Here is a 12711-nt window from a genome sequence, read left to right on the forward strand (position 1 = left end):
CGAGAAGTGAGGAAATAGACATTTCGCACTTCTCATTACAGGAAATAGGAAGTAAAAAGTGAGAAATGAGAAGTAAAAAGTGAGAAGTGGAGAAAAAATAAGTTAGAAGTAAGAGGTGAGAAGCGAGAAGTGAGAAGTTACAAATTCGAAGTGAGAAGTATGAAGTGAAAAAAGCGAAAAGAAAAGTGAGAGAAGAAAAGTAAATGGTGAACAGTGAGAAGTAAGAATTGAGAAGTGAGAAAAGAAAATTGAGAAGTTAGAAGTAAGCAATTTGAGAAATGAGAATTGTGGAGTGAAAAGTAAAAAAAGGAAGTGAAAGTAAAAAATGAGAAGTGAAAAGTAAAAAGTAAGAAGTGAGAAGTGACAAATTCGAAGTGAGAAATGAAAAATCAGAAAAAAAAATAAAAAGTGAAAAGTAAGTTAGAAGTAAGAAATTTTAAAAATGAGAAGTAAAAAATGGACAGAAAAAGTGAGAAATGAGAAGTGAAAAGTAAGAAGTCAGAATTGAGAAGTGATAAATTCAAAGTGAAAATTGTGAAGTGAGATGTGAAAAATTAAAAGTGAGAAAAGAAAAGCAAAAAGTGAAAAGTAAATTGTGAAAAGTGAGAAGAAAGAATTGAGAAGCGAGAAGTGAAAAGTAAAAAATGAGCATAAAAAATTGAGAAGTGAGAAGTGAAAAAGGCGAAGTAAGAAGGGAGAAGTGAGGAGCGCGAAGTGCGAAGGCAATGGTGGGAAGTGAGAAGTGCAAGCTGACTAGTAAAAATGAGAAGTGATAAGTGAGAAGAGTGAAGTGAGAACTGAAAAGTAAGAGGACCAAGTAGTGAGAAGTGAAAAGTGAGGTGAAAATTGGCAGTTTTTAACTTAATCTTTATTCCTTCTCACCATTCCTTCTCCTTGCTTCCTGCTTTCCTTGAGAAGTTATAAGTGAAAAATTTGGGAAGTAAGAAATGCGAAGTGAGAAGTGCAAAAAGAGAAGTGAAAAGTGAGAAGTACATAAAAGGTAAAAAGTGAGAAGTGAGCAGTGAGAAGTGCTGACTTCAAACATTTCATTTCTCACTTCTCAATTCTCATTTTTCACTATTCATTTAGAACATCTCACTCCTCACTTCATTTAATAAGGAAATCCATTTTAACTATTCGAACAACTATACTCTAACTCCTTTGAATCAATATTAACCAGTAGATTTTTTTGAAAAATTTAAATATTTTTTCTCATTGTTACGCGTAACAATTTCTCGAAGGACCCCCACCCCCTATGTTTTGCGTAACTATTCGGCCAAATTGCATTCTGTCAAATGACCATAAATCATATTTCTACATGTTATCAAAAGTGTTTGATATTTTGGAAGAAAAATATAAATGTGTTCTCTATCTCGATGCCTCCCTAACTCGATGGTCCCTTCAATATCGAGTAAGGGGAGTTCAGTGTATCGCCGAAATTCTTGTTATCTTTCCTGACGTCCACCCATGAATGCGAGCAAAGGCGTAGGATTGCGCCAATCCGAAGATGTTTTTGGTTCTCGGTCCAGTCTATGATATATTCGGGCGGGGAACATTCTCGACTCCGTATACATTGATTCATTGTACTTGCCACACAAAATACATACTCATGCATTGGCGGGCAAATAAAAACTTTCAATTAAAATCCATTTGGAGTGTAAAGCCATAGAATGAGAAGAATAATCAGCATGATAACCACTCTTAGTACACGTCGACTCCAGTTGCACGAAAACTCTTCCTCTCCATCTGATTAAAAAGGATTAAAAAGCTTCAATTTGCTTCCTCTGTTGGTCGGCGGTAACGGCGGCAGCGGCAGCAGGCTGGCAATAAACTGAAATGATATCAATCCGTTTCACAGACACTGATCCGTTTCCACCTGGAATCGTGGCAAATTGTCCGCACAAGTTAAATCTCAAGCACTCAACGCCCTACGCCCAAGCTTGTACCGTCCACATCGATGCCACCCACTGGCGCCGTTGCTCAACTGATGGAATTGATGGTTTCATGCTTTATTATTCCACGTACCCACCTAAAGGGTTTGCTGGGTGATTGATGAGGGTTCGATTACTTGATGGTTTGTATTATTCCAGCGTTAATTGCTGCACAAAAAAAATCGTTGTTCAAATTTTATATCGTTTTATTTGTACGGGTTCCTTCCGATGATTGATCGACAAGGGACTTTCCTACATACATACTTCTCCACTCAATTTCATTTAATTCTATTTTCAATAGGTGCTTTTTGACCGAAATTATAATTCAAACCGTGGAAATTCCAAAGATAGCCAACTTCTTTAACTGCGTCAGTATCTAATCGCTTCCTCACTGTCTCCTAAATACTTTACCCTGTTTTTACTGACCCATTTTCAAATTAAACTTCATGACTTCTAGCACTTGTTGCCGTCCAATGGCAGCCCTTGACTTCCCGCCAGCATGGTCTGGTCACGGTCAGTTAACTGATCCCGTTGCAGCAGGATAAAGGAAGGAGGAAATTCCCTTGTAGAAAATTTCCACTGCCGCAATAAGCTTAATTAGTTCAGTGTTAAAGTTTCTCCATAACTTCAGTCAGCAGAGCGCTTGCTTATCTACACCATCGTCGGGGTACGGATAACTTGATCGTGCAACAACTTTCTAATAATTAAAGACTAATTCATAAACATTTATCATTTTGCACCTAGTGAAGCAGATGTAAAGTGACTGTGGCGTCTTCCAATCAGTGACGGGAAATGTCATATCGATGTCATGGGACTAACTTGCTAATAACTTTTCTCACAAGTCATTTACAATTATGTTTTCCATATAAACATGTAGCCCTCAAATGACCCGAAAACTTTTTCTAATAGGTAATTTCTCTAAATATGATATTGGCGGCGTGAGAGCCGAATTAGTGTCAGATGACATTAATGTCATGACATTCCGTGACATTTTTTCAATCTCGCTCTCATGGCTCGCACTTTGTATTTAGAACAATGATCTGTTCGACAAAGTTCTAGGACCCTTTAAGTACTACATGTTAATAAAAAAATCCGAACTGTAAATGATTTTTGGAAAAAGTTATTACGAAATTAGTAATAGCAATGCCATGACATTTTTTTGACATTTCCCATCACTGCTTCCAATGGAAAGGAAAAGTTTCCACAAGGCAATAATGGTTATATTCTAGTTGGTGAATAAGTTTGATCCTTTGAATCAATATTTACCAAGTAGATTCATATGTCCTTTTGAAATCGCGCCATTTTATATGAGCGTTCCAACTTTTAAACGTCACCGGTGTGGCATGCAGCAATCAAATTGATAGCCGAAAACAGTGACTGGTACGGAAAAGGGTCTGTTCAAATATTACGTAACGCTAAAAACGCTGTTTTTAAGAACCCCCCACCCCCTCGTAACAATCTGTAACAAAATCTAGAACTACCCCCACCCCCATGCGTAACGCGTAACAAATAATTTTTTTTTTTTAAATCTTGTTTTTGGTAGAATTTGAACCACGATACAATAAAATTATTATTTTTTGTGTATTTTATGCTATTTTAAAGACAACAACTTTTTTTTTGAAAAATTAAAATATTTTTTCTCATTGTTACGCGTAACAATTTCTCGAAGGACCCCCACCCCCTATGTTTTGCGTAACAAATCGTAACGAAAATAAAGCAACCCCCCACCCCCTATTGCGTTACGTAATATTTGAACAGACCAAGAGTGACTAAACTAAAATGACAGCGCAGTGCGGGTGATCAAAATACTCGCGCCCGATAATGATGCTCAAACTCATTGATACTTCGTCAAGGTACTTGAAATACCATGCGCCTCCATATTTATCAAATCCTTCCAACTCATGCAGCACAGAAGCATTCAAGTACCCATTAATGAGTATTTTCGTACCCATTTCGAATAAAAGTGGCATAACTCATTTATTAGTTAAACTCGATTTACTCAATAATGGGTACCTGATGGGTACTCTAACTAAATTTAAAAAAATGGTACTTTTCACTCCTGGCTTCTATTCTTGAAATGAGTAAATAAAAAAATAAAACCCATTTTCATGTTATTCATGTTATTTTGTGCTGACTTGTTGGAGTGGTTTGATATTTTCTGTCCGCAACTGTCCGGTCAACTTCTCTTGAGGTGAAATTCTGGGACATACTTGAATCCCTTCGTGTACCTAGAGATTGAAACCCCTTAGGATTTGTAGGAACGTAGAACTGTTGATAAAAATCTACAAAAAGGTATTGATGAATACATGAAGAAAAACTTACTTTTTGGCGCCGTTGGCGATGTCTTCCTGTATCTGTTGAACTTGAAATACGGATGATGGAACTCTAATAAGGGAACATCCACAAATTACGTAACGCTTAGAGGGGGAGGGGGGGTTGAAGGATGTGTGACGACCCGTACAAAATTTTCGGAAGCTTCATACAAAAAGTGTGACATAGGGGGGAGGGGGGGTTAAAAAAGTCCAATTTTAGCGTTACGTAATTAATGGATCTTCCCTAAAATATTTTCTAGTGGGCTTACTTATTTCTTTTTTTCAATCACGGACTTTATAGCAAAAAAATATGATTGATATTTGATATTTCATAATGGGGTAAAAATATACATTTGAGTAATATACATTTTTTTAAATTTCAGAATCTTTTGAAAAAAAGGGTTTTCGGTACCCATTTAATGGGTACTTTCAAATGTCCGTGATGGGATAATGAATAAATTGAAGCTCTTTAGGTTAAAATGCGATCTCAAAATTCGTTACGTAGAAAACAAAATAATGTTATGTGATCTGTTCGAAGCATTACAAGCTAAATTGAAGCATTTTATATCATTTTTACCAATTTTTGTAAATCTAGTACCATGTAGCTTAAATTAAATTTTTCTTGATTCAAAATTGCAGTTACTCGAACCCGCTGGTCATAAGACAAGTTCGAACAACTCAACAGTAAGGGCGTCTTCAGCGTCTCGTACTTGACTCGATTGGAGTCGAGTACTTGAGTCGAGTCAAGTACGAGACACTGAAGACGGCCTTACTGTTGAGGTCGAAATACGTATCTGTCAAAGGTACAATCAAGAGGTGCAATTGAATGGAATAGTACGAACTCGTCTTATAACAAGTGAAGACATTACACTAAAAGTTCAAAATAATTTTCTTATCAGTTGTTTGGAGTAAATTTAGAATTAAGAGTTCTTGGGTATGAATTAACATAAAAAAATAGAGGATGAGTTTTTGAGTATAAACGATGCCGGGTCATTAGACCGAATGGTCATAAGGCCGAACGGTTATTGGGCCGAATAAGTGAGAAGTAAGATGTAGTGAGAATTGAGAAGTGAAAAGTGAAAAGTGGGTAGTAAGTAGTGCTAAGTGAGAAACTGGAAGTGGGAGAGAGGAGTGTGAAGTGGGAAGTGAGGAGTGAGAAGTTAGGAGTAAGAAGTGAGAAATGAGAAGTGAGAAGTAAAGTGCGAGCAGAGAAAAATGAAAAGTCAGATGTGAGAAACAATTAGTGAAGTAAGTTAAAAATGAGTGTTAAATGAGAAGTGAACAGTGGAAAGTGAGAAGTGAAACGTAAGACATAAGAAATGAGAAGACAGAAGTAAGAAATGATAAGTAAGTAGTGAGGAGTGTGAAGTGAGAAACGAGAAGTAAAAAGTGATATGTGGGAAGAGAAAAGTGAGGAAGAGGGAAGCGAGAACGAGGGAAGTGAGAAATGAGAAGGAAGGAAGACAAGATATTAATTTCTAATTTGTGCATAAACTTATGCTAATCCAAAACTGTCATCACTGAATGTATCTGGATTCACTCGTGGCCGTATCTTCTTCTTCTTAAGCTAACAAAGGCCCCAATCAATGTTTACTCATCGGAAAAAGGGAAAAATGTGCTGCATTCGTATCGCGCGATACTATGTTGAGTCTTATCAATGACAAGCTGGTATTTTTGTCACATTATAATCATAAATAAATAAAATGATTGAAATGCACGAAATTAATTAACGTGTGAAAATGAGCACCTTTTCTTGTTATGCATGGGCAACTATTTTTGTCTGGCATTGATCGTTATCAAGAATTCCGCACACATATAATTTAATTCAATTTATCTTTGCTCCTGTACTGGTATCTCCTAACTGAAAAACTCAAAGGTGCAGCCCAATCGGGTTGTACGCAAAGGTGACGTAGGACTACGTAGCTATTCGAAAATTATGGTATTTGCCATAATAATTTGTCTCGTTTTATTAACATTGAGCAAACTGCTCGGATGCCAACTCAATCAAGAAGTCGATTAGTTGTTCCCAGTTGGATGGCCTTCTCTAACCGTGGAATTAACATGACTCATCGGCCGCTAAAGCCACTCGACTGGCTTTCAGTCGGGGACATCACAATCCTTACTTTGCCACGTACGCTTACATCGCGGGCGAAAATCAAACGTTGCAAATAAATATATTTCCGTTTGGCTTCACGCCACTGCTTATTTCTCCTTTATTTCGTCAATTTTTGAGGATGATGTCCTCCAAAAAGGCCTTTATACAAAAGGTTGATCCGACAATCCGATATGAACTTTCTTCAAAGTGCAAAACTCAATCGTAAATAGTGAATTTGATAGCGCGTCGGAGGAAGATGATGTACTGAATTTTAATGGATGGGATCACTAACAGCAACCAAGCTACCACGCCAAACCCGATGCCACCGAAACAGTCCATTTTCGCAATTAACTCTTTCTTTTCATAAAATGTTGGTCCTGAGAAGAACCAATATTTTCCCAATTCCCATTCCAATAACTAACTGCATCCAATTACTTGTCGACACCTTGCGTTGCAACTGTCCACTTGATGATTTTTCGCTAAGCCTCCAAAGGTTGAAATAAATTTGCAGCCTTGCCACACTGCCACCCACTTCGTACTGCTGTGTCCGCTTCGCTGCATCGAATGTTGAACCGCCTTCTGTGGAATTCCGATCAAATTGGCTCGCGCGCGCTGAACAGCAGCTTTCTTGTATTTAATAAATTAAACCCGTAAGCCCCGCCCCTTTGTGAGCTAAAATGGTGTAAATATAAGGTGCACTCATAACGATTAATGGAGGGGCGGGGCTAATGAAATTACTTCATTAGATATAAGAAAGCTGCTTTTCGGCGCGCGCGAGCCATTTCGATCAGGATTCCGCAGACAACGGACCGTTCGAAGAACGACAAATTCTAAGAATCCTATTAAATTTTCTCGCAAGATTCTGAATTTGGTTATGAGATGTTGTTTATCTAAGATGCGTATTTTTTGTTGCGAGGAATGACAACAGAAATTTGACTCAAGACAAAGTTTCTTCATATTACCAAACATTATCTCTTGACATCTGTCTGTCCAAGCGACGTTCACTAATGGGTAGTTGCTGTAGGCAGATAGTTTTCACAAAGGTGGCGTCTTCATGGATTTTATACAAAAGAAAGTTGATCGGAAATATACTTTCTTCAAAGTTCAAAACTCAATCGTAAATAGCGAATTTGATAGCGCGTCGGAGGGATATGATGCAGTGAATTTTAATGGACGGGATCACTAACAGCGACCAAGCTACCACGCCAAACCCGATGCCACCGAAACAGTCCATTTTCGCAATAACCTCTTTCTTTTTATAAAATGTTGGTCCTGAGAAGAACCAATTTTCTTTTCCCAATGTTCCTTTCCAACTAACTGACACCACAATATGTAATAAATTTTCAGCATCGGCACTGGCGGTGCGGGATCGCCACGGTGCTATTTTTATGGTCAACCTTTTCTTCATATGAAATTCTGGTTCGTTGAGGTTGAATGATCTGCAGCAACACATCGAGCACCACCACCAATGTGATGGATTTTCTTTGAAAATGTTATTAGCGCCTCCGTGATGCTGTGTCCGCTCCGCTAAGATCGCATTGATGCGTCTGCTATGCGTAAAATCTTGTTCAAACTGAGGATTAGATCCAAACCCGCAAGTGATTGATTTTTGATGTCTGTGTTAGTGATGCATGTACGTGATTGGTTAGTTTACCTATTTCCAAACTTTTTATGAATTTTCGATAATAAATAGTTAAAAATCAGTATTTTCAAATAAATACTAAGAAGCGTTGACTCATCCTTGATCGAATGGTCCAAAAAAATTGAAAATCCATCGAGAAACGGCTTAGATATTAAAGTTTAAAGTCTATCATATTTTCGTGACGGTCCCCGATTTTCGCAATCGTAAAGTGTACCCCAATATAGAAAACACAGACGTAGTCCTACGTCAAAAGTTTAGCTCGATTCGTAAAAATGTGTAATATATTTAAAATTCAGAAAAGAACTGAACATTTTCCCAGCATCCTGTATTCCTAATAAATGCTATCGACAGTTTATTGCTGATTATTTGTCGAAATTGGCGAATAAAACTTCTCCCGACTCCCCGACAGCGGACGCAAATTCTGAAATTTAATGCTTACCATGAACTGCTTTGATTGTATTGAAAAAGTCAAAGCCGGGAATAAAGAGAGCCTAAATTTAACGGGTTATAAATTTTATTTACCTTCCTTCCAAGTCAAAGGACAACGGTCCTCCCCATCCTTCATCTTCGGCGGTGATTTATGGTAAAATTGTTTTGTTGTTGTTCTTTAACTCCTATTTATATGTGCAACTGAAAATACCTTGGCTTACTAGTAGATAGGGGTTTATGACTCAAATCTTAACCTAATATGCTGTGGTTGAGTACATTTATCGTTGAAAATCTTTATATATTAAGGGTCTGTCTCATTTGGATAATTAAACTGGAATTAAACTTAAAAGTGACATTTCAATAATTATCAAATAACCCTGCTCGCAGAGCAAGATTACTTTTGACAGATATCGAATCATTTTGCAACGATGTCTTATTGGAATTGCTGGGTAGCACCAGCCATTCTTATGACTGGGTTATTTGCTAATTTTCGAACTGTCACTTTTAAGTTTAATTCTCCAAATGAGACAGAGCCTAAAGAGCTAGCTAAAATTATGCCACAAGACGGTAGACAAAAACAACAATAATTGCTCACCATCTCTTATTTAAGCCAACAAAAGTCTCGGCAAATTTTCCTAATCTTAGTACTTGTGGTAAATGCTTTTTCAGCCCATGAAAGTTTGGTGCATAATTCAAGATAAATCGTTTATAAAAGCCGTAAATGAAAATCGTAATCTGTAATTTGGCAACTGGTGCTCTAAATATTGACCCAAATAGGTTCGGGTAATCGTGTCGCTATACTAATGAAACTTATTAATTTAAAATAAATGCTAAAATTACGTGATTGTTATCGGTTCATCCAATGTGCGAAAATAAAAGTCCATTCAGAAAACTACTTAATAGGCTCTCGACTGTTTGAATTTTAGGGTAAGACGGTATAATGCGCCCCACCTGGCCAAAACGCCCCACTTTGATTTCTAGAAAACTATAACTAATTAAGGATCAAAATCAGTTGGTACCCATAAGTATTTGTAAACCCATCATACTATGTGAATGTGGAAGTATTTTTGTATTACACAATGAAAATAATAGCAAAATACAAAAAGTTATAGTTTTGATGTAACTTTTAAAGTTTGTTTGCTCAACATTCTGGAGCGACTCTAGCATACTGTCCGCAAAACTTGCACTGGAACACTCAGTTGGGCAACAAAATAACTTTTGTCAGTGGTTAATATGATATAAAATTGCTTCCAACGATTTTCGAAAACATGTTTCACTGGCCAAAACGCCCCAGTGTAGGCAGGACGATATGCCCTTACTAACTGAACACAAGCGCAGCGAGCCTGCAGCAGTTGCTTCCAAATTGTATGGAAAATATTGAAATGTAATTCACACCTGCTTAAATGGATCTATGTTTTTTAATGTCAAGCGCATAAGGATTTGTAGCCTTTTTGTTATGGGATTGATAAAATACTAATGAAGGGCTTTGAAACGTCTTTGGTTAAGGTGGGGCGTATTGCCCAGGCACTTTTTGAAATTCATTTTTTCACGACTTTTTAAAAAAGCTTTATTACGTGTTATCTGTAATATTTTTATATGACTACTCACGGGCAATGCATTTGCGACTTCCTGGGCTGCCAAATAACACAAAGTTTGCATAAATTGCGTTGAAAAGTAAAAAGTTATCGCGGAGTTGCCTTAGGGGGGGCATATTATACCGTCTTACCCTACTAATACATTTTTTTTTGGCTTTCAGTCTTTACTGGCTATTAAAACGGCATATTTCTTCTACGCCCGACGTTTTAATGGTTTATTCCATCTTTTTAACCCTTGAAAAAGATGGAATAAACCATTGAAACGTCGGGCGTAGAAGAAATATGTCGTTTTAATAGCCAGTAAAGACTGAAAGCCAAAAAAATGTATTAGTCAGAAAACTACTTGATTGAGCAGAAGAAGAAAAAATCTTGCAAAGCCTGCCTACTTGAGGGGCTGCTAAAAACCCGAGACAAAGTTGATGCCAGACTTCCGATTCGATCGGACGTGTTTTGGTAATCTTGTCCAATACCTCGACTCGGTTCGTTTGTGCGAAGAGCACCGCGCGTTGGCGAGTGCTTTTTTCGATCCCGTTATGGGTGACGAAGCAACCGTTTCGACTGCATATAAGGGTGCGACTAAAGTGCCACTGAAGAACTACTACTCCACCTTGAAGGACAACGATGCCGGTAACCCACTGGTGAACAAAAGGCAGAAGCTGCAGCAGCAAGAAAACCAACGGGAGCGGAAGGAAAAACACCCGACGATTTTTGTCAAAGGTTATATCCTACTTTACAGACCGCATTGCGAGGACGCATGGCAAATGGCACTTTAAAGTGCACCATCAAGTTGTGTTCTGGAGGATTGAAATCAATGGCTGAATCGAAACCCCAGTATCAGAGGGTGCTGGAGATTTTGAATAATGAGATGTGTGAATATTTCACGCATGATGTCCCCAGCGACAAGCCTTTCAAGGTGGTACTGCGTGGCCTCGACGATAGGCGAACTAAGAACTGGAGAACCTGCTGGCAGAGTGCGGGCTCATAGTTACCGACGTGTATAAGGTTGCCAGAAAGGACAAGTCAATAAAGTGCCGTGATCAGTTGTACCTGGTCCATCTGCGTAACGGTCCTGTAACCTTGAAGGACCTGAAAAACATTAAAGTGATTGACAGTATCGTTGTCAAGTGGCAACGTTATAAACCTGTGCACCGAGATGTCACATTATTCATTATCATTACGGATCCTGTACACCTCCGGTGGTGCAAAGGGCCGACTTGAAAGATCTCCATCCTGAGCGTTGCCCGGCTATCGCTTTAACCTGTTGCCAGGTTAGATTTCGGTCGACTTCTTTTATTTCTTTATTGAGGCTTCGCCGCCATGAGCCTCTGGGTCTGCCTCTGCTGCGATGTCCCGCTGGGTTCCAGTCTAATGCTTGTTTACAGATTTCGTTTCCGCCCCTACGTAGAGTGTGGCCGACCCAGCCCCACTTCCGATCCCGAATTTCTGTTGCTATCGGCCTCTGGTGACAACGACGATGGAGCTCATTGTTTGAGATCCAGTTGTGAGGCCACCAGGCCCGAATTATATACCGCAGGCATCTGTTAATGAACACCTGCAGCCGTTGAGTGTTCTCCACTGATACACACCATGTTTCGCTAGCGTATAACAGCACAGATTTCACGTTAGAGTTGAAAATTCGTATTTTGGTGCGTTCACTTATCTGCCTGTCCAGATATTTCTTAAACTCGCAAAGGCAGCCCTTGCTTTCTTGATCCGTGCCCCTATGTCGATCTTGGTACCGCCGTCCGACGCCATTTGGCTACCAAGATATTGGAAGCTTTCAACATTCTTCACTGGTTGCCCGGCTACTGTGAAACTGGAAGGAGTCGCCGTGTTTACATCCAACGATTTGGTTTTGTTGACGTTGATGACTAAACCTGCCGAAGAGGAGCGCTCGGCAAGGTCGTTGAGCTTACTCTGCATATCAGAGCGCCGTTTCGCGAGGAGTGCAACGTCATCAGCCAATTCGAAGTCGTTTAGATGCTCCATGGTTATAGGCTGCCATAACAGCCCGCGGTTTGGTTCACGGTCAATCGCACCTACCAGAATCTCATCGATTACGATGAGGAACAGTAACGGTGATAGGATACATCCTTGCCTCACACCAGCTACGACCCGGATAGGGTCGGACAGGACCCCATTGTGCAGCACTCTACACGAAAAGGCCTCGTACTGTGCTTCGATGAGGCCGATGATTTTCTCAGGAACTCCCTTGCGTCTCAGGGCGCCCCACATATTCTCGTGATTGAGACGGTCGAAAGCTTTTTCGTAAACCGAGATGTCACACAGTGCATGAATTGCTGCGGCTACGGCCATGGTACTAGAAACTGCCACTTGGCTCCTCGATGCGTCAAGTGTGGAGATATGCATCAAACTGAAAAGTGCCTATGGTACATCATCGCTAAAAGCTCAGACATGCAACAAATTGATGTTAAGTGTGCTAACTGCGGAGCGAAACATGATGTCATCGCTAAGGAATATCCCACACGAGCAGAATTCGTCGAGATACGGAAGAAAGCCAGCTCCAAAAATCCGAGAAGAAGACAACCACCGGTGATTAACGACCAGAACTATCCGAATGTCTATTATCTGGTACAACAACAGCAAGAACATTGCATCCGATCAACCCATGATTTTCTACTCTACCTGGATCACGACACAATGACGAAGAAAAGCCCGTATCCACCGAAGAAGCGGCACCACTCTA

This window comes from Armigeres subalbatus, chromosome 2, assembly GCF_024139115.2.
Source record: "Armigeres subalbatus isolate Guangzhou_Male chromosome 2, GZ_Asu_2, whole genome shotgun sequence".
In the NCBI taxonomy this organism is placed as follows: Eukaryota; Metazoa; Arthropoda; class Insecta; order Diptera; family Culicidae; genus Armigeres; species Armigeres subalbatus.